Source organism: Magallana gigas, chromosome 2 (assembly GCF_963853765.1).
Source record: "Magallana gigas chromosome 2, xbMagGiga1.1, whole genome shotgun sequence".
In the NCBI taxonomy this organism is placed as follows: domain Eukaryota; kingdom Metazoa; phylum Mollusca; class Bivalvia; order Ostreida; family Ostreidae; genus Magallana; species Magallana gigas.
The window spans coordinates 29,001,473-29,029,291 of record NC_088854.1 but is presented as its reverse complement, the minus strand read 5'-3'; the positions used below and the strand labels follow the sequence as shown (position 1 = coordinate 29,029,291).

General features: G+C 35.8%; 3 long non-coding RNA genes across 3 annotated transcripts; all 3 read right to left on the bottom strand.

The window, feature by feature from the left end:
* Positions 1–8,209: 8,209 nt before the first annotated feature.
* LOC117681882 (uncharacterized) lies at positions 8,210–13,088 on the bottom strand. The gene is made up of 2 exons (XR_004596483.2): positions 10,827–13,088; positions 8,210–9,360 (listed from the first exon to the last, which is right to left on the bottom strand). It is a non-coding gene; the product is annotated as an uncharacterized lncRNA (long non-coding RNA).
* Positions 13,089–16,474: 3,386 nt separating this feature from the next.
* LOC136272910 (uncharacterized) lies at positions 16,475–18,592 on the bottom strand. The gene is made up of 2 exons (XR_010710968.1): positions 18,452–18,592; positions 16,475–16,992 (listed from the first exon to the last, which is right to left on the bottom strand). It is a non-coding gene; the product is annotated as an uncharacterized lncRNA (long non-coding RNA).
* A 5,514-nt stretch (positions 18,593–24,106) lies between these two features.
* Positions 24,107–26,224, bottom strand: LOC136272909 (uncharacterized). Its single transcript, XR_010710967.1, has 2 exons — positions 26,084–26,224; positions 24,107–24,624 (listed from the first exon to the last, which is right to left on the bottom strand). It is a non-coding gene; the product is annotated as an uncharacterized lncRNA (long non-coding RNA).
* Between the last annotated feature and the right edge of the window lie 1,595 nt (positions 26,225–27,819).

Below are 27,819 nucleotides of genomic sequence, written 5' to 3'. Positions count from 1 at the left end.
AGATGACAACATTTTGAATCCATTAAATCCGTGTTCTTGTCCCTCTGTTTTGTTTGGCACGTATCAAGAATCAAGAAGGGTTCGGAGGTCCTAACCCACAAGTAAATTCGAATTTATTCAATTCCTGTAGTAAAATTACGAAAAGTATGCCCCCCCCCTTCCCCCGGGAAAAAAATTATCCCTTTGACCCCCCCCCCCCCCCCCCCCCGGCAAAAATTTCTTGATCCGCGCATGAACACGTAAGGTAAATGTCCGATGAAATCAGTTCTTTCATACAGCATGCAAACTCAATACGTGGAACGGACACAATCTGATGAACGTTGGACTACTAGCAGGTTGTACACTAAATTTATTGTAGCTATGCGTGCGCATTTGTTTTAAACGGAACTCATGCAATTCCTTTTTTGATTTATATTTTTCATTTTATGACCGGTCTGTATCCGTTGGCGTCTGTTGATGTTTGTTGGACCGAGTCACAAACTGCATGACAAATGGGAAAAATTTACAAATTGTACAATATTTTACAATCAATATTTCGTTAAGCAGCATGACAGCAAAATTGTATTTAATTTGTATCCAATTATTTTACTTTTTTTGCACCCATTTGTAAAACCATACTATTTTTTAATGATAAATACATTGTACATACATACCGGTATTTAATCATAAGCTGCACTCGCCTTAGCGGTCGCACAAAATGTACTAGTTAGGATACCCTCGTAATCCTTGTAACCCTGTTTCAGAACAAAGCTTAGTATAGAAACAAGGGTCTGTTACACTCGTTACCATTGTAACCCTGTTTCAGAACATAGTTTATTATAGAAACAAGGGCCAGTTACCCTCGTAACCCTTGTAACCCTGTTTACGAACATAGCTAAGTAGAGAAATAAAGGTCTGTTACCCCGTAACCCTTTAAACCCTGTTTCCGAACAAAGCTTAGTATAGAAACAAGGGCCAGTTACCCTAGTAACCCCATTAACCCTGTTTCAGAACATAGCTAAGTAGAGAAACAAGGGTCTGTTACCCTCGTTTTCCACCCTTGTAACCCTCTTTCAAAACAAAGCTTAGTTTAGAAACATAGAGATGTAGCAACAAGGGTCCGTTACCCTCGTAACCCTGTTTCAGAACATAGTTTAGTATATAAACAAGGGTCTGTAATCCTAGTAACCTTGTTTCAAAACATAGCTTAGTATATAAACAAGGATCTGTTACCCTCGTAACGCTGTTTCAGAATAAACAAGGGTTTGTTACCCTCGTTACCCTTGTAGCCCTGTTTCAGAACATAGCTTCGTATAGAAACTGGAGGTTTTTAATGGTAAAACCCCTGTTTACAAGATATCTATACTTACCTACATCAATTTTTTGCATTTTCCCCGAGCTGCCTACGATCATGCCTGAACTTTTGAGACCACCCCTGTGGTATCATCTAGTGTTTACCCATAATGCACAAGCATACTTCCGTTTCAGTTTAATGAGGGCCTAAACAACTAGGACCCAATGAACAGGGGTGGGTGATGCAGGTAAGTACAGATATCTCGTAAACAGGGGTTTTACCTTTAAAAACCTCCAGTTTACATCAATATCTATACTTACCTGCATCAATTTTTTGCATAATTTGTAGCAGAAATATTAGGTGGGAATTACAATCACTATCATATAATAGTAAAATAAAGAATACACTCACCCAAAAAGATATTCTATTTCTGTTCTTTTTCTTTTGCCCATCTCGATGTATCAAGGACTGATGACTTGGCAAAGCGAGCTTCTCCTTGAGGAACATCTCTCATATAGAATGAAGTAAAGGTGTTTTCTGTTGCCCAATGAGCTGTCTGTAGAATTTCTTCTAGAGTTGCACCATTGAAAAGGGCCCATGAAGTTGCCAATCGTCTTGTATCATGTGCACGCACATGAGATAAAGTCTCACTGTTGTTCATACACAAACTTTACTAGTGACACAATCCATCTTGAAATTGAATTCTTGGATGCTGGTTTTTGTGAGTCCGATTTGTAAGTCAAGAGTAAACACTTTTCATCCCCACGAGAAGACTCTGTCCTTGTTAGGTACATTTTAAGTGCTCTACAAGGACACAAAAGCAAGTCTCTACTGTCTGTTGCAAAGCTATTAAACTCTGGTATGAATATTGGTTTCCATGATGGCTTTCCTAATCTCTGAGTTTTGGCTCAAAACTGTATATTTGGTAATAAACGTATTCCATTCTGGTCAAGACGTAAATGTGACTCTCCAATTGAAAGAGCTTGAATTTCGCTTACTCTTGATGCTGTTGCCAGAGCTACAAGGAACACTGTCTTCCATGTAAGGTACTTCATATCGCATGAATTCATCGGTTCAAATGGGGAGTCACACAACTTCCAAAGGACAGTCGGCAAATCCCAATTTGGAAGTAATGGTCGTACATTAGGTTCAGAATTGTATATTCCCTTTATCAACTTTGACAGATCAGTGTTGTTAATGACAGAACTATTGCTCCAACCCTTAAGCATAGATGCTATTGCTGACCTATAACCCATTAACGTATTTGACTTACAATTACGTTCTTCATGCAAATAGATGAAGAAGTCTACTAAATCAGCGACAGTGGCACTTTTGGTTCTTGGCACACCATTCCTTGTAGATTCGTATTCTAGCATCATACATTTTTCTAGTTGACTGTCTTCGGGAGTTGAAAATAAATGACTTAGCTTTCTCAGAAAATCTATTCTCTGTTCTTTGTTGTTTGAAATTTTCCAAACCGCCAGATGCAGACTTTCTGGACTTGGATGAATGAACTGCCCTCTTCTTTGAGTCAACATGTCTCTTTTTATTGGAAGTTCCCTTGGAATGTCGACCAATAGATGTAGTAGGTCTGGAAACCATGACTGTCTTGGTGAAAACGGAGCGATGAGAAGAACACACGACTCCTGTTCCACTTTCCTGAGTACTTTCGGAATTAATATGGGAGGAGGAAATGTATACGCAAACATCCCTGTCCAATCTACAGCTAGCGCATCGCAATCCCATGCCAAAGCGTCTGGAAACGGAGAACAAAACACTGTTAGTTTCCGGTTTTCCTTGTTGCGAATAAATCTATGTTTGGAGTGGGAAAAGCTCGAAAAATCTGCTGAACTATTTCTTGGTTGAGACTCCATTCTGTCACCTTGGGAAATTGTCGCCCTCTATTCAACTGATCCGCTATTACATTCCTTTTCCCTGGAATGTGAGCTGCTTTGAGCTGTATCCCGAGAAGGTGACACCAATGCAGAATCCTCCATGTCATCACGCATAGGGCTGCAGACTTTGTCCCCCCTTGGCGATTGATGTATGACACTAACTGTTGAATTGTCTGTCCTCAGCAAGACTTGCCTGTGTTTGACATTGTCCCTGAAGTGATGAAGTGCATTCTCCACTGCACTGAGTTCCAACAGATTTATATGTGATGACTGTTCTATCCCCGTCCATTTCCCCGACACATGTCGATCCTCTAGGTGGGCTCCCCACCCGTAAGTTGCCAGAACGTCCCATCTCTCTATCCACCAGAGAAGATGTGGGATGAGGAAACTGTCGATTTGAATCATATGATCCAGTCCGTCCACATGTGGACGAACTGGATTGGTCCATTGGGACAGAAGGCAGAACTGAATGGGACGCATCTTGAGTCTGGCAAGAGGTACCAAATCTATACAGGCTGCCATTTAACCAAGGACTCTGAGGAATGTACGTGCTGGGATAAAGGATTCCTTAACCATGGTAGAAATTGCCCCACGCAGATTGAGAAAACGGTCCAAACTGGGGTAGACCATACCCTGTTGGAGGTTGAATAGTGCTCCAAGATAAGTTATCTGTTGCGTTGGTTGCAGAATTGACTTGGATTGATTTATTACCAGGCCCAAGTCCATCAGCAGAAACAAAGTTCTCCTTAGTTGATGAACTAATGTCATTTGATCTGCATTTTTGAGAAGCCAGTCGCCCAGGTACATATACATGGAAATCTGTTGACTTCTTAGATGTGCACCTATTGCCCCCATAAACTTCGTAAACACTCTTGGGGCTGTTGCTAGACCGAAGGGCATTGACCTGAATTGATAATGGATATTGTCTATGCAAAACCTGAGGTATTTCCTGTCTTCTGGATAAATTGGAACATGTAGATATGCATCCTTTAGATCTATTGATGCCACCCAGTCTCCTACATTCAGAGCCTGTATTATTGACCTTAGAGATTCCATCTTGAAATGTTGATTTTGGAGAAATATATTTAACGGTTTCAAATTGAGAATCGGACGGTAACCTCCGTCTCGTTTTGGAACAACAAAAAAGGTGCTGTAAAACCCCTGACCTTCCTGGGTCTTGGGAACAATCTCTATGGCATGCTTTCCTAATAAACTAACTATTTCTTCTAAAATACATTGTCTTTGGACGACATTTTGTACATTTGTTATTCTTACTCCTGTATTTGGAGGATGTTTTATGAACACAAGTTTGAGTCCTTCCTTGACTCTTTTTAAAATCCAATCGTCGGATGTAATTTTCATCCACTCCCTGTGGTACGAAATGATCCGACAGTCTACTTTGGCTGATTTCTGCAACTCGAGTCGAGACTCTAATTGATCCGTCAAAATTACTTTGGGGGCGATACCCCAAACAATCTTGTGCAGAGCCACGAGTTTGACCTCTGAAGGAACCTTTCGAATTGAAATTTCTTCCTCTTCCTATAGTAGTCTTTTGATTCTTTTCCTTGCAGAACTGAGGGCTGAACCATCTCTCTGCTTTGAAACCCTTAGGTGCTGTGTTTCTTTAGCATCGCGCATACTTTCTGCACTTGCGTGAAGAATATCAAAATACTTCCCACAAAAGAGCTTAGGATTCAGAGTTGTCTGTACAAGTATTTTGTTTTCAGTTGCTTTGTTTTTAAAAGCCAAATCCTCAATGTGAATGGCTCTGCGGGCTGCAACTGCACCCACTAATATGCGGGAAGTACCATCAGCCATTGACTTGAACACCTGCATGAGTGCTTGTAGGGCCTCTGTTTTGTCCTAATCAGATACAACGTTATCAACGTACCCTTGTAACCCTGTTTCAGAACATAGCTTAGTATATTAACAAGGGCCCGTTACCCTCGTAACCCTTATAACCCTGTTTCAGAACATAGCTTCGTATAGAAACAAGAGTCTGTCACCCTCGTAACCTCTTTAACCCTGTTTCAGAACATAGCTTAGTATATAAACAAGGGTTTGTTTTCCTCATAATCCTTGAAACCCTGTTTCAGAACGTAGCTTAGAAGAGAAACAAGGGTCTGTTACCCTCGTTACCCTGTTCCAGAACATAGCTTAGTATATAAACAAGGGTTTGTTACCCTCGTTACCCTTGTAAGCCTGTTTCAGAACATAGCCTAGTATATAAACAAGGGTCTGTTACCCTCGTAACCCTGTTTCAGAACATAGGTTAGTATAGAAACAAGGTTCTGTTACCCTCGTAACCCTGTTTCAGAACATAGCTTAGTATAGAAACAAGAGTTTGTTACCCTCGTAACCCTTGTAACCCTGTTTCAGATAATATCTTAGTATAGAAACAAGGGCCAGTTACACTCGTAACCCTTAAAACCCTGTTTTAGAACATAGTTTAGTATATAAACAAGGGTCTGTAACCCAAGTAACCCTGTTTCCGAACATAGCTTAGTAGAGAAACAAGGGTCTGTTACTCTCGTAACCCTGTTTCAGAACATAGCTTATTATAGAATCAAGGGCCACTTACCCTAGAAACCCCTTTATGCCTGTTTCAGAACTTAGCTTAGTAGAGAAACAAGGGTCTGTTACCCTCGTAACCCTTGTAACCCTGTTTCAGAACATAGCTTAGTCTATAAACAAGGGTTTGTTTCCCTCATAATCCTTGTAACCCTGTTTCAGAACATAGCTTCGTAGAGAAACAAGGACCAGTTACCGTCGTAACCCATTATTACCCTGTTTTAGAACAGACTTTAGTGTAGAAACAACGGTCTGTTACCCTCGTAACCCTTGTAACCCTGTTTCAAAACAAAGCTTAGTATAGAAACATAGATATGTAGCAACGTTAACATGGTTCTGTTACCCTCGTTAATATTGTAACCCTGTTACAGAACATAGCTTAGTATAGAAACAAAAGTCTGTAACCCTCGTAACCCTGTTTCAGAACATAGCTTAGTAGAGAAACAAGGGTCTGTTACCCCTTTACCATTGTTACCCTGTTGGACATGATACATAGAGACCCTAGCTTCCCTGTTCTAAACAAATTTGTACACGTTTTTCTTAAACGATTCACCTTAACTAAGATATACCTGGTCCATTTTTGACTCTACATAAGGATCATATTTTTTTGTTCTTAGTGAAACTGGGTTACAGAATTGCCGCACTGGGAAAATGTATTGGATTTGAGACAAATCTACTTGATACCTATTGTGTTACAGTCATCAAATATATTTAATTAAATTAATTTTGTTTACGAATTTTCAAAAGTAGAGAATCAAGTTGGTACACCGTGAGTAGTCTTTGGACGTAATTTCCTTTGCAGTTTGGTGGGTGTGGGTGTTTTAGTGGGAAGAGAATGTCTACTTTGGTGAAAACATTTTAATTAACATTGCTTGTCAATATCATTATTGTCCTTTACACCCTGTAGTGCGTAGGACAGCAACAAACTTCCTCTACCCCTGCATAACCTGAGCCAGCTTCGTTATATTGATCGTTGTGTCGCTCTCCACTGTCTCTCTCCATAATGTTCTTGGTCTCCCTCTCTTTCTCTTGCCTTCTGGGGTCCAGTGCAGAGCTGTTCTCGTTGTTAAATAGGGGGGGGGGGTCTTTTTGTTAGAACATGCCTAATGTTAACGTTAGTATTTGGAACCAATTTATTTTTTAAAATTATTCATTTCAAATCAACATGCAATTTGCGAAGATCTTACAAACGGTTAATATCAACGATAGAAGGATGATATTTTGGCGCAACAAAAGTTAGCCACTGGTCAAAATTTAACCTCCAAATAAGGACTTTTTAAACTAATCATTACAGTTAACCAGAGTTTTTAAGCAAACCAGTACTTGTATTCAGTATAAAAGTCACTACTTTCAACTTATGTTCTATATATTGTTTTAAAATTTCATTAAAAAACAATTCACATGTATTTTTTTTAATTCAGATCTAATAAAAGATAGACGGACACTTTCTCCCCCAATCTTTTGTTTTTAACGTCAACTTTTCATGATTTTCTCACACCTGTGACATCACTTTTGGATCAACGCTCCTAAAACAAACGATCTGGGTGGAATAAAATGTTAATACATGAACATGCATCTGCATCGTCCACCATCATCGGACAACAACGGAGAGTCTCCCATACACCTTTCTGACCGTGGGCCATCTACTGTAAACCAACTTTTATTCGCGTGCGAGAAATTTTCGCGAAAATAGCGAGAGCGTCAAAGTCGTGAATATTCCTCAGGGCGAGCCAGTCATTTTCATATGACACAACACTGGTCTGGATGAAGTTTGGGCACGAACATTAATGAACATAATCCAATTTATCAGTAAATAGTGAAATAAAGTTGTCGCGAACAAAAGTTGGATGACAAAAATTGAATTTTTCTTGTTCTCATGAATGATTCATGCTCTTTTCCGATTGACTCTTCCATATTTTCGTGGAGGAAATCCTTAAAAAAACCGAGAAAGTTCAGACCAGAAGTTAATTCTAAGCCTGTAAGCATAGGCGAGACAGACCAATGTGTTTCTAAAGAGCGTTCACAGTTCAATATACTTTCTGAGCAGTTGAATAACCATCATACCACGCGATTTTCACAGACTTCTCTGAGTGATTAGAGCTATTAACATCAAATTTAAAATGTGTGCAGTTATTTTCTTTCAGCTGCACACAGCAAGTCCAAAAAACTTAGAGCTCAAAATTTATAGCAAAGTTTAACTTGCATGTGTTGTTTATTGTATATATATATATATATATATATATATATATATATATATATATATATATATATATATATATATATATATGTATATATATATATGTATATATATATATGTTTATATATATATATATATATATATATATATATATATATATATATATATATATATATATATATATATATATATATATATTGGGGGGGGGGTTATTTTGGGAGAGCAAAGAAAGATTGACATTTAATAAAATAAAGTGAAAACAAAGAAATTAACTTTTGTGAAAAAAAGACGATTCAATTCAATGGTACAATATTCATAGCAAAGTATGCAAAAGTATCACAGAATTAAATAACAATGAATACAGAACTCAGCATAATATAAATGGATTTCTTTTTCTTCTTTTTTTTTTTGTCCCATACACCTCTCAATATTCCTCGAGGAACAAGCATGCAAATCCTAACATGTCCAATATAACTTCATAAAACTGTACACACATGGAGATGCAATGAGTAAAAGTTTCAAATCAAGCACACGATTGATTGAAGGTAATAAACCCATATAACATGAACTGTTTCTCATGCAATTGAAAAATGTAGCTAAAATTCTCTACATACTAGTATGCAAAATGGTGTTCCTTTCTAGCACTGATTTGTATCAACTTTGTACATACATAACGTATGTGAACATTTCTTGAATTATTTCAATAGAACGAAATAGTGTTAATCATTATATCATAAAGCTGTTGAATCTTGTAAATGTCTATACATGTACTGTGGAATCATTAAAATTTGTGGGGGCCAATTTTCATGGATTGCTTAAATTCATTTCATCACATGTCTTTTAAATAGTTATATGGTTGAGACAAGAACTTCTACCACAGTATATAACTTTAACTCGGAGTCATACAATTCTTCACTTATTCTCAGTAGCAAGGACTCGGCCATGCATATCACCAATACAATTAATTGCACATATCACAAAACACAAAATAAGTTGACAGTACTGTATAACAATATTCATTGCCTCACGAAGTCAAAAATCAGACCATTTACACTTATACTTTCACACAAATACACACACGCAAATACATGAAAATAAAATCACAAGAATAAAATTGAAAATTGCACATGAAACTTCCAGCACAAGATTGTCATTTCCAATCATATTTTAATAAAAAAAATAAACAGAAAGATCCTTTTAGTTTACTCAACAGCATTAGGAATCAATGCTGGAGTCAACCACTGCATTCTATCTCCCGAAAAATCTTCTTTTGGAATAATGCTAACCCAAACAGTACTTCATTTCAGTATAATGGACATTAGTCATAGTCATGGCTGCTCTCCCTTTGTTTGAGGCCTGTTGACCCTTTGGAGGCCCCTTTGTTGACATGAGTCACTGTATCCATGGCACCCGATTTTGTGATTCTGAAATTAAAATTCAAGTGCTGTAATATGTAATGCTAATATGAGTACACAAACTAATTTCTATTTTTTAAAACTGTAAATGATAATATGGGTACACAAACCAATTTCTTTAAATTGCATTTTATTTTAAGTTAACTGTTAATGCATGAGGACAATTGCATCCTTATGTTAACAAATATGTCTCGAATCAAACGAAAATCCACATGTTAAACAGCCATCAATATAGACATTTGAATTATTGGTATACTGAACGCGATTTTTGTCTGAATTTTTTTTCCCACACATTCCTCCCCCCACCCCCCCAAAAAAAAATACATTGGAGCAGGCCACTTTCAGAGAGACAGGGATAAGAATCTTAAAAATAATTTTATGTGGCCTGAGACAAAAAAGCTTTGTGTCAAATTTAAGCTTCTAATTATTTCCATTAATACAAGACATGACACTGAAAAGAATAAAGCATTTTTTAAACAATGACCTTAAACTTCCTCAATTGACCTTGGGTCAAGGTAATGGCACACCACCAGGTCATAAGCAATCTTTATGTGAATTAAGAACTTCCACTGTTTCTCAATAAGAAAGATATTGACCGGACTTGAATTTGCACTTTTCTGCCAGTGACCTTGACATTGCCCAAATGATCTTGGGTCAAGGTCATGACACACCCTTAGGTCATAAGCAATCTTTGTGTGAAGTAAGATTAATTAATGCTTCTCCATTTGAAAGATATGAACTGGACACGAATTTTGCACTTTTTCTGCCATTGACCTTGACCTTGCCAAAACGACCTTGGGTCAAGGTCATGACACACCCTTAAGTCATTACCAATCTTTGGTGAAGTAAGAACTTCCAATGTTTCTCCATAAGAAAGATATGGACTGGACACAAATTTTGCACAGACAGACGGACAGACAAGGTGATTCCTACATACCTCCAAACTTCCTTTGCGGGGGGTATAAATAGTGTCTGTCTTGGAGGATAACAGTTGAAATTGACACCCCTTGAAAACTATTGTCAACCTTCGCTTCGCATTGGTTGACAATGGTTGTCTCGGGGTGTCAATTTACACTGTTACTCTCCTAAACAGGCACTATTTATATAATGTTACCAATGTCCCACCCACCAGCCCATTGCTTCGTATTGTATTATATATAGATGTATGCACTGTCTAAAATTTGTAATTTTATTTTGTAGATGTGGAAGATGTGGTTTTGAAGGAAAGAAATTATTGTTATATTGAATGTAATTAAAACTACAATTTCAGAGCGCTTCACATCCTACTCATGAGTTTGTGTTTATTTTATAAATATTTTATGTTCGTTTGAGTAAATCGAATAAGAACATAATGATTTTTTGTATACTCTCAACACTGAAATCCATAAAACTTGTGTTCAATAAATCAAGTTGAAACCACTGTTTATCTTTATCAAATCATCAGGACACACACAGAAACTTGTGTGGATACTTACACCTCATCCATTTCAACCTCTTCATCTTCCTCCTCTGTTGGCACTTGAAGGTATGGGTTATCGGGGGCGGGCTGGAATTTATACCCAGTAATGATGAAGAACACTAACGTGGCAAGCTCCCTGAACAGTTCATCTAGCCACTCATACTGGAAGGGCACAGTTATCTAAAGAAAAGAATTCAGCTCAGAAATATTCAGCAAAGTCACAGTATACCGTATATTCAGTAATTTTCACGATAATCTAATTTTTGCTTTTTCGCGACTTCTTTTAAATCACAAGTAATTAAATATGCAGAAATTATATCCTATATCATTTTCTATAAGAAACTTTTCAAATCGCAAAACATGACTGACGCAATATAAAAATGTTACAGATTTCCCCCATTTTCGCAAATTTTGTGACACGCTAAAAAAAAACCCCGGATATATGGTATACAGTAAATGGGGAAGTGATGGGACCCTTGGAATTTACTATGCTATAGCTCTTATTTGTTTCAACTTGTAACAAATTCATCAGTCTGATTACAACCATCCCCCCTCTCCTTACACTTGTCAGGGCATGACAGGTATGGATAAGAGGTCATCTTTACACGACCTCTAAATTTGCATACAATTTAAATATATCCCAACCAATCCCAGACATGCTTTTATTTGTGTAAGTCTTCAATTCTGGCCGATTTCTTTCTGAGAAGATTTTTAAAGATTTACCTTATATATTCCTATGTCACAATTCGCCCCCCCCCCCCATTATGGCTCAACCTGGGGATCTTGATTTGAATAAATTTGAATCTACCCTACTTAAGGATGCTTCCACACTAATTCTAGCTTTTCTGGCCGATCAGTTTCCGAGGAGAACATTTTTAATGATTTATTCTATATATTCCGATGTAAAAATTTAACCCCCCATTGTGGCCCTATCCTACCCCCAGGGAGTCATAACTTGAACATACTTAAATCTACGCTTACTGAGGATGCTTCCACATAAGTTTCAGCTTTTTTGGCCAAATGGTTTTTGAGAAGATTTTTGAAAGAGTACCAACGAATTTTCAAAAAAATTTAATTATCTCCCCTTGAACCAGGACGTGGCCTTTCAATTATCAATTAGACAAGCTTGAATCCCCTTAACCTAAGAATGCTTTTTGTTAAGTTTGTTTGAAATCAGCTTACTGGTTCTGGAGAAGAAGTCGAAAATGTAAAAAGTTTATGGACAGACAGACAGATGCCGCACAAAAAGTTATTAGAAAAGCTCACTTGAGTTTTCAGCTCAGGTGGGCTAACAAATAACATTAGATATAAAAAAATTTATTCAATCTTCCTATGGAACTCAATAAACTAATTGAACAAATCCCTAATTTTGATCATCATGATTGTAAAATTTAACAAGGAACTCTAAAAGAATTTAAATGAGCTTTATCGTATGTCAATCTAATAGGACAGAATAAGTTTGTTCTGTACGTCCCAATGAAAGAAAGAATTTTTATCTTTTCTGCCTTACCTTATTGACAGTTATACTCTGTCCCGAATTTTTGCTTCCACCACTTTTTGCTTGATTTTTTAATAATCATAAATACTTTTGTGCTTAAACTACGTTCATCCACTAATATGAAAAATGTCCAGATTATCTGTTTTGAAATGCCCCCTCTACCGCTTCAAGTTTCAATACACATACAAAAATAGAAACTCTATGGGGATTTCGCACTGCATTACCCATTAATAAGCCCGGATGATAATGTTGAAAAATTGTGTGAGGTATCCCGAGTACTTCCGAATGGAGAAAATATGCAAACATTTCCCATTAAAAATCTCCATAAGAAATTTGTTTTCGTTCCTGTGAACTTTTATGAGTGAAAAATGATAATTGTTCAATGAAGATATCTTTGATGTATTCCCTTTCATCGATTTCAACTGTATTTCTTTCACAGGTATGTATATATTTTTATTAAAAATCATCAAAATAACTTATATTTTTAATTATTTTCGACATCAAAAACATGTACATGTATGTATCATCAAAGTGTTGTTTATTGAGAAGCTTTCAGTCAACCTCCTGGATTCGTTAACGTCATCACTTACGTCAAATATTGATCCGAGTTGAAATCTCTATGAGTGATAATAAAGACTGCCATTGCTCATTGATTGAAATAAAATCACTAAAACCATCTTATTTTTTAACCCATATAAAAAAAACATTCTGATTTCATATTTCAAGTAAAGCAAATTCAAAAAAAAAAAAAAAATTCAGAATCAAATTTTGTTGATTACTTTGAAATATTCTTTAAAGCGATGTGCGTTATCTAAAATATATAAAAGAATCTGAAGAAACAAGGGTCTGTTACCCTCGTTACCCTGTTTCAGAACATAGCTTAGTATATAAACAAGGGTTTGTTACCCTCGTTACCCTTGTAAGCCTGTTTCAGAACATAGCCTAGTATATAAACAAGGGTCTGTTACCCTCGTAACCCTTAAAACCCTGTTTTAGAACATAGGTTAGTAGAGAAACAAGGTTCTGTTACCCTCGTAACCCTGTTTCAGAACATAGCTTAGTATAGAAACAAGGGTCTGTTACTCTTGTAACCCTGTTTCAGAACATAGCTTATTATAGAATCAAGGGCCAGTTACCCTAGAAACCCCTTTAAGCCTGTTTCAGAACTTAGCTTAGTAGAGAAACAAGGGTCTGTTACCCTCGTTACCCTTGTAACCCTGTTTCAGAACATAGCTTAGTATATAAACAAGGGTCTGTTACCATCATTACCCTTGTAACCCTGTTTCAGAACATAGCTTAGTATATTAACAAGGGTTTGTTTCCCTCATAATCCTTGTAACCCTGTTTCAGAACATAACTTCGTAGAGAAACAAGGACCAGTTACCCTCGTAACCCTTATAACCCTGTTTCAGAACAGACCTTAGTATAGAAACAACGGTCTGTTACCCTCGTAATCCTTGTAACCCTGTTTCAAAACAAAGCTTAGTATAGAAACATAGATATGTAGCAACGTTAACATGGGTCTGTTACCCTCGTTAATATTGTAACCCTGTTACAGAACATAGCTTAGTATAGAAACAAAAGTCTGTAACCCTCGTAACCCTGTTTCAGAACATAGCTTAGTAGAGAAACAAGGGTATGTTACCCCCTTTACCATTGTTACCCTGTTGGACATGATACATAGAGACCCTAGCTTCCCTGTTCTAAACAAATTTGTACACGTTTTTCTTAAACGATTCACCTTAACTAAGATATACCTGGTCCATTTTTGACTCTACATAAGGATCATATTTTTTTGTTCTTAGTGAAACTGGGTTACAGAATTGCCGCACTGGGAACATGTATTGGATTTGAGACAAATCTACTCGATACCTATTGTGTTACAGTCATCAAATATATTTAATTAAATTAATTTTGTTTACGAATTTTCAAAAGTAGAGAATCAAGTTGGTACACCGTGAGTAGTCTTTGGACGTAATTTCCTTTGCAGTTTGGTGGGTGTGGGTGTTTTAGAGGGAAGAGAATGTCTACTTTAGTGAAAACATTTTAATTAACATTGCTTGTCAATATCATTATTGTCCTTTACACCCTGTAGTGCGTAGGACAGCAACAAACTTCCTCTACCCCTGCATAACCTGAGCCAGCTTCGTTATATTGATCGTTGTGTCGCTCTCCACTGTCTCTCTCCATAATGTTCTTGGTCTCCCTCTCTTTCTCTTGCCTTCTGGGGTCCAGTGCAGAGCTGTTCTCGTTGTTAAATGGGGGTCTTTTTGTTAGAACATGCCTAATGTTAGTATTTGGAACCAATTTATTTTTTAAAATTATCTTTTCAAATCAACATGCAATTTGCGAAGATCTTACAAACGGTTAATATCAACGATAGGAGGAGGATATTTTTGCGCAACAAAAGTTAGCCACTGGTCAAAATTTAACCTCCAAATAAGGACTGTTTAAACTAATTATTACAGTTAACCAGTGTTTTTAAGCAAACCAGTACTTGTATTCAGTATAAAAGTCACTACTTTCAACTTATGTTCTATATATTGTTTTAAAATTTCATTAAAAAACAATTCACATGTATTTTCTTTAATTCAGATCTAATAAAAGATAGACGAACACTTTCTCCCCAATCTTTTGTTTTTAACGTCAACTTTTCATGATTTTCTCACACCTGTGACATCACTTTTGGATCAACGCTCCTAAAACAAACGATCTGACTGGGTGGAATAAAATGTTAATACATGAACATGCATCTGCATCGTCCACCATCATCGGACAACAACGGAGAGTCTCCCATACACCTTCTGACCGTGTGCAATCTACTGTAAACCAACTTTTATTCGCGTGCGAGAAATTTTCGCGAAAATAGCGAGAGCGTCAAAGTCGTGAATATTCCTCAGGGCGAGCCAGTCATTTTCATATGATACAACACTGGTCTGGATGAGGTTTGGGCACGAACATTAATCAACATAATCCAATTTATCAGTAAATAGTGAAATAAATTTGTCGCGAACAAAAGTTGGATTACAAAAATTGAATTTTTCTTGTTCTCATGAATGATTCATGCTCTTTTCCGATTGACTCTTTCATATTTTCGTGGAGGAAATCCTTAAAAAAACCGAGAAAGTTCAGACCAGAAGTTAATTCTAAGCCTGTAAGCGTAGGCGAGACAGACCATCTGTTTCTAAAGAGCGTTCACAGTTCAATATACTTTCTGAGCAGTTGAATAACCATCATACCACGCGATTTTCACAGACTTCTCTGAGTGATTAGAACTATTAACATCAAATTTAAAATGTGTGCAGTTATTTTCTTTCAGCTGCACACAGCAAGTCCAAAAAACTTAGAGCTCAAAATTTATAGCAAAGTTTAACTTGCATATATATATATATATATATATATATATATATATATATATATATATATATATATATATATATATATATATATATTGATTGGGGGGGGGGGGTTATTTGGGCAGAGCAAAGAAAGATTGACATTTAATAAAATAAAGTGAAAACAAAGAAATTAACTTTTTGTGAAAAAAAGACGATTCAATTCAATGGTACAATATTCATAGCAAAGTATGCAAAAGTATCACAGAATAAAATAACAATGAATACAGAACTCAGCATAATATAAATGGATTTCTTTTTCTTCTTTTTTTTTGTCCCATACACCTCTCAATATTCCTCGAGGAACAGGCATGCAAATCCTAACATGTCCAATATAACTTCATAAAACTGTACACACATGGAGATGCAATGAGTAAAAGTTTCAAATCAAGCACACGATTGATTGAAGGTATTAAACCCATATAACATGAACTGTTTCTCATGCAATTGAAAATGTACCTAAAATTCTCTACATACTAGTATGCAAAATGGTGTTCCTTTCTAGCACTAATTTGTATCAACTTTGTACATACATAACGTATGTGAACATTTCTGGAATTATTTCAATAGAACGAAATAGTGTTGATCATTATATCATAAAGCTGTTGAATCTTGTAAATGTCTATACATGTACTGTGGAATCATTAAAATTTGTGGGGGCCAATTTTCATGGATTGCTTTAATTCATTTCATCACATGTTTTTTAAATACTAGTTAGATGGTTGAGACAAGAACTTATACCACAGTATATAACTTTAACTCGGAGTCATACAATTCTACACTTATTCTCAGTAGCAAGGACTCGGCCATGCATATCACCAATACAATTAATTGCACATATCACAAAACACAAAATAAGTTGACAGTACTGTATAACAATATTCATTGCCTCACGAAGTCAAAAATCAGACCATTTACACTTATACTTTCACACAAATACACACACGCAAATACATGAAAATAAAATCACAAGAATAAAATTGAAAATTGCACATGAAACTTCCACCACAAGATTGTCATTTCCAATCATATTTTAATAAAAAAATAAACAGAAAGATCCTTTTAGTTTACTCAACAGCATTAGGAATCAATGCTGGAGTCAACCACTGCATTCTATCTCCCGAAAAATCTTCTTTTGGAATAATGCTAACCCAAACAGTACTTCATTTCAGTATAATGGACATTAGTCATAGTCATGGCTGCTCTCCCTTTGTTTGAGGCCTGTTGACCCTTTGGAGGCCCCTTTGTTGACATGAGTCACTGTATCCATGGCACCCGATTTTGTGATTCTGAAATTAAAATTCAAGTGCTGTAATATGTAATGCTAATATGAGTACACAAACTAATTTCTATTTTTTAAAACTGTAAATGATAATATGGGTACACAAACCAATTTCTTTAAATTGCATTTTATTTTAAGTTAACTGTTAATGCATGAGGACAATTGCATCCTTATGTTAACAAATATGTCTCGAATCAAACGAAAATCCACATGTTAAACAGCCATCAATATAGACATTTGAATTATTGGTATACTGAACGCGATTTTTGTCTGAATTTTTTTTCCCACACATTCCTCCCTCCCCCCCAAAAATACATTGGAGCAGGCCACTTTCAGAGAGACAGGGATGAGAATCTAAAAAATAATTTTATGTGGCCTGAGACAAACAAGCTTTGTGTCAAATTTAAGCTTCTAATTATTTCCATTAATACAAGACATGACACTGAAAAGAATAAAGCATTTTTTAAACAATGACCTTAAACTTCCTCAATTGACCTTGGGTCAAGGTAATGGCACACCACCAGGTCATAAGCAATCTTTATGTGAATTAAGAACTTCCACTGTTTCTCAATAAGAAAGATATTGACCGGACTTGAATTTGCACTTTTCTGCCAGTGACCTTGACATTGCCCAAATGATCTTGGGTCAAGGTCATGACACACCCTTAGGTCATAAGCAATCTTTGTGTGAAGTAAGATTAATTAATGCTTCTCCATTTGAAAGATATGAACTGGACACGAATTTTGCACTTTTTCTGCCATTGACCTTGACCTTGCCAAAACGACCTTGGGTCAAGGTCATGACACACCCTTAAGTCATTACCAATCTTTGGTGAAGTAAGAACTTCCAATGTTTCTCCATAAGAAAGATATGGACTGGACACAAATTTTGCACAGACAGACGGACAGACAAGGTGATTCCTACATACCTCCAAACTTCCTTTGCGGGGGGTATAAATAGTGTCTGTCTTGGAGGATAACAGTTGAAATTGACACCCCTTGAAAACTATTGTCAACCTTCGCTTCGCATTGGTTGACAATGGTTGTCTCGGGGTGTCAATTTACACTGTTACTCTCCTAAACAGGCACTATTTATATAATGTTACCAATGTCCCACCCACCAGCCCATTGCTTCGTATTGTATTATATATAGATGTATGCACTGTCTAAAATTTGTAATTTTATTTTGTAGATGTGGAAGATGTGGTTTTGAAGGAAAGAAATTATTGTTATATTGAATGTAATTAAAACTACAATTTCAGAGCGCTTCACATCCTACTCATGAGTTTGTGTTTATTTTATAAATATTTTATGTTCGTTTGAGTAAATCGAATAAGAACATAATGATTTTTTGTATACTCTCAACACTGAAATCCATAAAACTTGTGTTCAATAAATCAAGTTGAAACCACTGTTTATCTTTATCAAATCATCAGAACACACACAGAAACTTGTGTGGATACTTACACCTCATCCATTTCAACCTCTTCATCTTCCTCCTCTGTTGGCACTTGAAGGTATGGGTTATCGGGGGCGGGCTGGAATTTATACCCAGTAATGATGAAGAACACTAACGTGGCAAGCTCCCTGAACAGTTCATCTAGCCACTCATACTGGAAGGGCACAGTTATCTAAAGAAAAGAATTCAGCTCAGAAATATTCAGCAAAGTCACAGTATACCGTATATTCAGTAATTTTCACGATAATCTAATTTTTGCTTTTTCGCGACTTCTTTTAAATCACAAGTAATTAAATATGCAGAAATTATATCCTATATCATTTTCTATAAGAAACTTTTCAAATCGCAAAACATGACTGACGCAATATAAAAATGTTACAGATTTCCCCCATTTTCGCAAATTTTGTGACACGCTAAAAAAAAACCCCGGATATATGGTATACAGTAAATGGGGAAGTGATGGGACCCTTGGAATTTACTATGCTATAGCTCTTATTTGTTTCAACTTGTAACAAATTCATCAGTCTGATTACAACCATCCCCCCTCTCCTTACACTTGTCAGGGCATGACAGGTATGGATAAGAGGTCATCTTTACACGACCTCTAAATTTGCATACAATTTAAATATATCCCAACCAATCCCAGACATGCTTTTATTTGTGTAAGTCTTCAATTCTGGCCGATTTCTTTCTGAGAAGATTTTTAAAGATTTACCTTATATATTCCTATGTCACAATTCGCCCCCCCCCCCCATTATGGCTCAACCTGGGGATCTTGATTTGAATAAATTTGAATCTACCCTACTTAAGGATGCTTCCACACTAATTCTAGCTTTTCTGGCCGATCAGTTTCCGAGGAGAACATTTTTAATGATTTATTCTATATATTCCGATGTAAAAATTTAACCCCCCATTGTGGCCCTATCCTACCCCCAGGGAGTCATAACTTGAACATACTTAAATCTACGCTTACTGAGGATGCTTCCACATAAGTTTCAGCTTTTTTGGCCAAATGGTTTTTGAGAAGATTTTTGAAAGAGTACCAACGAATTCTCAAAAAAATTTAATTATCTCCCCTTGAACCAAGACGTGGCCTTTCAATTATCAATTAGACAAGCTTGAATCCCCTTAACCTAAGAATGCTTTTTGTTAAGTTTGTTTGAAATCAGCTTACTGGTTCTGGAGAAGAAGTCGAAAATGTAAAAAGTTTATGGACAGACAGACAGATGCCGCACAAAAAGTTATTAGAAAAGCTCACTTGAGTTTTCAGCTCAGGTGGGCTAACAAATAACATTAGATATAAAAAAATTTATTCAATCTTCCTATGGAACTCAATAAACTAATTGAACAAATCCCTAATTTTGATCATCATGATTGTAAAATTTAACAAGGAACTCTAAAAGAATTTAAATGAGCTTTATCGTATGTCAATCTAATAGGACAGAATAAGTTTGTTCTGTACGTCCCAATGAAAGAAAGAATTTTTATCTTTTCTGCCTTACCTTATTGACAGTTATACTCTGTCCCGAATTTTTGCTTCCACCACTTTTTGCTTGATTTTTTAATAATCATAAATACTTTTGTGCTTAAACTACGTTCATCCACTAATATGAAAAATGTCCAGATTATCTGTTTTGAAATGCCCCCTCTACCGCTTCAAGTTTCAATACACATACAAAAATAGAAACTCTATGGGGATTTCGCACTGCATTACCCATTAATAAGCCCGGATGATAATGTTGAAAAATTGTGTGAGGTATCCCGAGTACTTCCGAATGGAGAAAATATGCAAACATTTCCCATTAAAAATCTCCATAAGAAATTTGTTTTCGTTCCTGTGAACTTTTATGAGTGAAAAATGATAATTGTTCAATGAAGATATCTTTGATGTATTCCCTTTCATCGATTTCAACTGTATTTCTTTCACAGGTATGTATATATTTTTATTAAAAATCATCAAAATAACTTATATTTTTAATTATTTTCGACATCAAAAACATGTACATGTATGTATCATCAAAGTGTTGTTTATTGAGAAGCTTTCAGTCAACCTCCTGGATTCGTTAACGTCATCACTTACGTCAAATATTGATCCGAGTTGAAATCTCTATGAGTGATAATAAAGACTGCCATTGCTCATTGATTGAAATAAAATCACTAAAACCATCTTATTTTTTAACCCATATAAAAAAAACATTCTGATTTCATATTTCAAGTAAAGCAAATTCAAAAAAAAAAAAAAAATTTCAGAATCAAATTTTGTTGATTACTTTGAAATATTCTTTAAAGCGATGTGCGTTATCTAAAATATATAAAAGAATCTGAAGAAACAAGGGTCTGTTACCCTCGTTACCCTGTTTCAGAACATAGCTTAGTATATAAACAAGGGTTTGTTACCCTCGTTACCCTTGTAAGCCTGTTTCAGAACATAGCCTAGTATATAAACAAGGGTCTGTTACCCTCGTAACCCTTAAAACCCTGTTTTAGAACATAGGTTAGTAGAGAAACAAGGTTCTGTTACCCTCGTAACCCTGTTTCAGAACATAGCTTAGTATAGAAACAAGGGTCTGTTACTCTTGTAACCCTGTTTCAGAACATAGCTTATTATAGAATCAAGGGCCAGTTACCCTAGAAACCCCTTTAAGCCTGTTTCAGAACTTAGCTTAGTAGAGAAACAAGGGTCTGTTACCCTCGTTACCCTTGTAACCCTGTTTCAGAACATAGCTTAGTATATAAACAAGGGTCTGTTACCATCATTACCCTTGTAACCCTGTTTCAGAACATAGCTTAGTATATTAACAAGGGTTTGTTTCCCTCATAATCCTTGTAACCCTGTTTCAGAACATAACTTCGTAGAGAAACAAGGACCAGTTACCCTCGTAACCCTTATAACCCTGTTTCAGAACAGACCTTAGTATAGAAACAACGGTCTGTTACCCTCGTAATCCTTGTAACCCTGTTTCAAAACAAAGCTTAGTATAGAAACATAGATATGTAGCAACGTTAACATGGGTCTGTTACCCTCGTTAATATTGTAACCCTGTTACAGAACATAGCTTAGTATAGAAACAAAAGTCTGTAACCCTCGTAACCCTGTTTCAGAACATAGCTTAGTAGAGAAACAAGGGTATGTTACCCCCTTTACCATTGTTACCCTGTTGGACATGATACATAGAGACCCTAGCTTCCCTGTTCTAAACAAATTTGTACACGTTTTTCTTAAACGATTCACCTTAACTAAGATATACCTGGTCCATTTTTGACTCTACATAAGGATCATATTTTTTTGTTCTTAGTGAAACTGGGTTACAGAATTGCCGCACTGGGAACATGTATTGGATTTGAGACAAATCTACTCGATACCTATTGTGTTACAGTCATCAAATATATTTAATTAAATTAATTTTGTTTACGAATTTTCAAAAGTAGAGAATCAAGTTGGTACACCGTGAGTAGTCTTTGGACGTAATTTCCTTTGCAGTTTGGTGGGTGTGGGTGTTTTAGAGGGAAGAGAATGTCTACTTTGGTGAAAACATTTTAATTAACATTGCTTGTCAATATCATTATTGTCCTTTACACCCTGTAGTGCGTAGGACAGCAACAAACTTCCTCTACCCCTGCATAACCTGAGCCAGCTTCGTTATATTGATCGTTGTGTCGCTCTCCACTGTCTCTCTCCATAATGTTCTTGGTCTCCCTCTCTTTCTCTTGCCTTCTGGGGTCCAGTGCAGAGCTGTTCTCGTTGTTAAATGGGGGTCTTTTTGTTAGAACATGCCTAATGTTAGTATTTGGAACCAATTTATTTTTTAAAATTATCTTTTCAAATCAACATGCAATTTGCGAAGATCTTACAAACGGTTAATATCAACGATAGGAGGAGGATATTTTTGCGCAACAAAAGTTAGCCACTGGTCAAAATTTAACCTCCAAATAAGGACTGTTTAAACTAATTATTACAGTTAACCAGTGTTTTTAAGCAAACCAGTACTTGTATTCAGTATAAAAGTCACTACTTTCAACTTATGTTCTATATATTGTTTTAAAATTTCATTAAAAAACAATTCACATGTATTTTCTTTAATTCAGATCTAATAAAAGATAGACGAACACTTTCTCCCCAATCTTTTGTTTTTAACGTCAACTTTTCATGATTTTCTCACACCTGTGACATCACTTTTGGATCAACGCTCCTAAAACAAACGATCTGACTGGGTGGAATAAAATGTTAATACATGAACATGCATCTGCATCGTCCACCATCATCGGACAACAACGGAGAGTCTCCCATACACCTTCTGACCGTGTGCAATCTACTGTAAACCAACTTTTATTCGCGTGCGAGAAATTTTCGCGAAAATAGCGAGAGCGTCAAAGTCGTGAATATTCCTCAGGGCGAGCCAGTCATTTTCATATGATACAACACTGGTCTGGATGAGGTTTGGGCACGAACATTAATCAACATAATCCAATTTATCAGTAAATAGTGAAATAAATTTGTCGCGAACAAAAGTTGGATTACAAAAATTGAATTTTTCTTGTTCTCATGAATGATTCATGCTCTTTTCCGATTGACTCTTTCATATTTTCGTGGAGGAAATCCTTAAAAAAACCGAGAAAGTTCAGACCAGAAGTTAATTCTAAGCCTGTAAGCGTAGGCGAGACAGACCATCTGTTTCTAAAGAGCGTTCACAGTTCAATATACTTTCTGAGCAGTTGAATAACCATCATACCACGCGATTTTCACAGACTTCTCTGAGTGATTAGAACTATTAACATCACATTTAAAATGTGTGCAGTTATTTTCTTTCAGCTGCACACAGCAAGTCCAAAAAACTTAGAGCTCAAAATTTATAGCAAAGTTTAACTTGCATATATATATATATATATATATATATATATATATATATATATATATATATATATATATATATATATATATATATATATATATTGATTGGGGGGGGGGTTATTTGGGCAGAGCAAAGAAAGATTGACATTTAATAAAATAAAGTGAAAACAAAGAAATTAACTTTTTGTGAAAAAAAGACGATTCAATTCAATGGTACAATATTCATAGCAAAGTATGCAAAAGTATCACAGAATAAAATAACAATGAATACAGAACTCAGCATAATATAAATGGATTTCTTTTTCTTCTTTTTTTTTGTCCCATACACCTCTCAATATTCCTCGAGGAACAGGCATGCAAATCCTAACATGTCCAATATAACTTCATAAAACTGTACACACATGGAGATGCAATGAGTAAAAGTTTCAAATCAAGCACACGATTGATTGAAGGTATTAAACCCATATAACATGAACTGTTTCTCATGCAATTGAAAATGTACCTAAAATTCTCTACATACTAGTATGCAAAATGGTGTTCCTTTCTAGCACTAATTTGTATCAACTTTGTACATACATAACGTATGTGAACATTTCTGGAATTATTTCAATAGAACGAAATAGTGTTGATCATTATATCATAAAGCTGTTGAATCTTGTAAATGTCTATACATGTACTGTGGAATCATTAAAATTTGTGGGGGCCAATTTTCATGGATTGCTTTAATTCATTTCATCACATGTTTTTTAAATACTAGTTAGATGGTTGAGACAAGAACTTATACCACAGTATATAACTTTAACTCGGAGTCATACAATTCTACACTTATTCTCAGTAGCAAGGACTCGGCCATGCATATCACCAATACAATTAATTGCACATATCACAAAACACAAAATAAGTTGACAGTACTGTATAACAATATTCATTGCCTCACGAAGTCAAAAATCAGACCATTTACACTTATACTTTCACACAAATACACACACGCAAATACATGAAAATAAAATCACAAGAATAAAATTGAAAATTGCACATGAAACTTCCACCACAAGATTGTCATTTCCAATCATATTTTAATAAAAAAATAAACAGAAAGATCCTTTTAGTTTACTCAACAGCATTAGGAATCAATGCTGGAGTCAACCACTGCATTCTATCTCCCGAAAAATCTTCTTTTGGAATAATGCTAACCCAAACAGTACTTCATTTCAGTATAATGGACATTAGTCATAGTCATGGCTGCTCTCCCTTTGTTTGAGGCCTGTTGACCCTTTGGAGGCCCCTTTGTTGACATGAGTCACTGTATCCATGGCACCCGATTTTGTGATTCTGAAATTAAAATTCAAGTGCTGTAATATGTAATGCTAATATGAGTACACAAACTAATTTCTATTTTTTAAAACTGTAAATGATAATATGGGTACACAAACCAATTTCTTTAAATTGCATTTTATTTTAAGTTAACTGTTAATGCATGAGGACAATTGCATCCTTATGTTAACAAATATGTCTCGAATCAAACGAAAATCCACATGTTAAACAGCCATCAATATAGACATTTGAATTATTGGTATACTGAACGCGATTTTTGTCTGAATTTTTTTTCCCACACATTCCTCCCTCCCCCCCAAAAATACATTGGAGCAGGCCACTTTCAGAGAGACAGGGATGAGAATCTAAAAAATAATTTTATGTGGCCTGAGACAAACAAGCTTTGTGTCAAATTTAAGCTTCTAATTATTTCCATTAATACAAGACATGACACTGAAAAGAATAAAGCATTTTTTAAACAATGACCTTAAACTTCCTCAATTGACCTTGGGTCAAGGTAATGGCACACCACCAGGTCATAAGCAATCTTTATGTGAATTAAGAACTTCCACTGTTTCTCAATAAGAAAGATATTGACCGGACTTGAATTTGCACTTTTCTGCCAGTGACCTTGACATTGCCCAAATGATCTTGGGTCAAGGTCATGACACACCCTTAGGTCATAAGCAATCTTTGTGTGAAGTAAGATTAATTAATGCTTCTCCATTTGAAAGATATGAACTGGACACGAATTTTGCACTTTTTCTGCCATTGACCTTGACCTTGCCAAAACGACCTTGGGTCAAGGTCATGACACACCCTTAAGTCATTACCAATCTTTGGTGAAGTAAGAACTTCCAATGTTTCTCCATAAGAAAGATATGGACTGGACACAAATTTTGCACAGACAGACGGACAGACAAGGTGATTCCTACATACCTCCAAACTTCCTTTGCGGGGGGTATAAATAGTGTCTGTCTTGGAGGATAACAGTTGAAAGTGACACCCCTTGAAAACTATTGTCAACCTTCGCTTCGCATTGGTTGACAATGGTTGTCTCGGGGTGTCAATTTACACTGTTACTCTCCTAAACAGGCACTATTTATATAATGTTACCAATGTCCCACCCACCAGCCCATTGCTTCGTATTGTATTATATATAGATGTATGCACTGTCTAAAATTTGTAATTTTATTTTGTAGATGTGGAAGATGTGGTTTTGAAGGAAAGAAATTATTGTTATATTGAATGTAATTAAAACTACAATTTCAGAGCGCTTCACATCCTACTCATGAGTTTGTGTTTATTTTATAAATATTTTATGTTCGTTTGAGTAAATCGAATAAGAACATAATGATTTTTTGTATACTCTCAACACTGAAATCCATAAAACTTGTGTTCAATAAATCAAGTTGAAACCACTGTTTATCTTTATCAAATCATCAGAACACACACAGAAACTTGTGTGGATACTTACACCTCATCCATTTCAACCTCTTCATCTTCCTCCTCTGTTGGCACTTGAAGGTATGGGTTATCGGGGGCGGGCTGGAATTTATACCCAGTAATGATGAAGAACACTAACGTGGCAAGCTCCCTGAACAGTTCATCTAGCCACTCATACTGGAAGGGCACAGTTATCTAAAGAAAAGAATTCAGCTCAGAAATATTCAGCAAAGTCACAGTATACCGTATATTCAGTAATTTTCACGATAATCTAATTTTTGCTTTTTCGCGACTTCTTTTAAATCACAAGTAATTAAATATGCAGAAATTATATCCTATATCATTTTCTATAAGAAACTTTTCAAATCGCAAAACATGACTGACGCAATATAAAAATGTTACAGATTTCCCCCATTTTCGCAAATTTTGTGACACGCTAAAAAAAAACCCCGGATATATGGTATACAGTAAATGGGGAAGTGATGGGACCCTTGGAATTTACTATGCTATAGCTCTTATTTGTTTCAACTTGTAACAAATTCATCAGTCTGATTACAACCATCCCCCCTCTCCTTACACTTGTCAGGGCATGACAGGTATGGATAAGAGGTCATCTTTACACGACCTCTAAATTTGCATACAATTTAAATATATCCCAACCAATCCCAGACATGCTTTTATTTGTGTAAGTCTTCAATTCTGGCCGATTTCTTTCTGAGAAGATTTTTAAAGATTTACCTTATATATTCCTATGTCACAATTCGCCCCCCCCCCCCCCATTATGGCTCAACCTGGGGATCTTGATTTGAATAAATTTGAATCTACCCTACTTAAGGATGCTTCCACACTAATTCTAGCTTTTCTGGCCGATCAGTTTCCGAGGAGAACATTTTTAATGATTTATTCTATATATTCCGATGTAAAAATTTAACCCCCCATTGTGGCCCTATCCTACCCCCAGGGAGTCATAACTTGAACATACTTAAATCTACGCTTACTGAGGATGCTTCCACATAAGTTTCAGCTTTTTTGGCCAAATGGTTTTTGAGAAGATTTTTGAAAGAGTACCAACGAATTCTCAAAAAAATTTAATTATCTCCCCTTGAACCAGGACGTGGCCTTTCAATTATCAATTAGACAAGCTTGAATCCCCTTAACCTAAGAATGCTTTTTGTTAAGTTTGTTTGAAATCAGCTTACTGGTTCTGGAGAAGAAGTCGAAAATGTAAAAAGTTTATGGACAGACAGACAGATGCCGCACAAAAAGTTATTAGAAAAGCTCACTTGAGTTTTCAGCTCAGGTGGGCTAACAAATAACATTAGATATAAAAAAATTTATTCAATCTTCCTATGGAACTCAATAAACTAATTGAACAAATCCCTAATTTTGATCATCATGATTGTAAAATTTAACAAGGAACTCTAAAAGAATTTAAATGAGCTTTATCGTATGTCAATCTAATAGGACAGAATAAGTTTGTTCTGTACGTCCCAATGAAAGAAAGAATTTTTATCTTTTCTGCCTTACCTTATTGACAGTTATACTCTGTCCCGAATTTTTGCTTCCACCACTTTTTGCTTGATTTTTTAATAATCATAAATACTTTTGTGCTTAAACTACGTTCATCCACTAATATGAAAAATGTCCAGATTATCTGTTTTGAAATGCCCCCTCTACCGCTTCAAGTTTCAATACACATACAAAAATAGAAACTCTATGGGGATTTCGCACTGCATTACCCATTAATAAGCCCGGATGATAATGTTG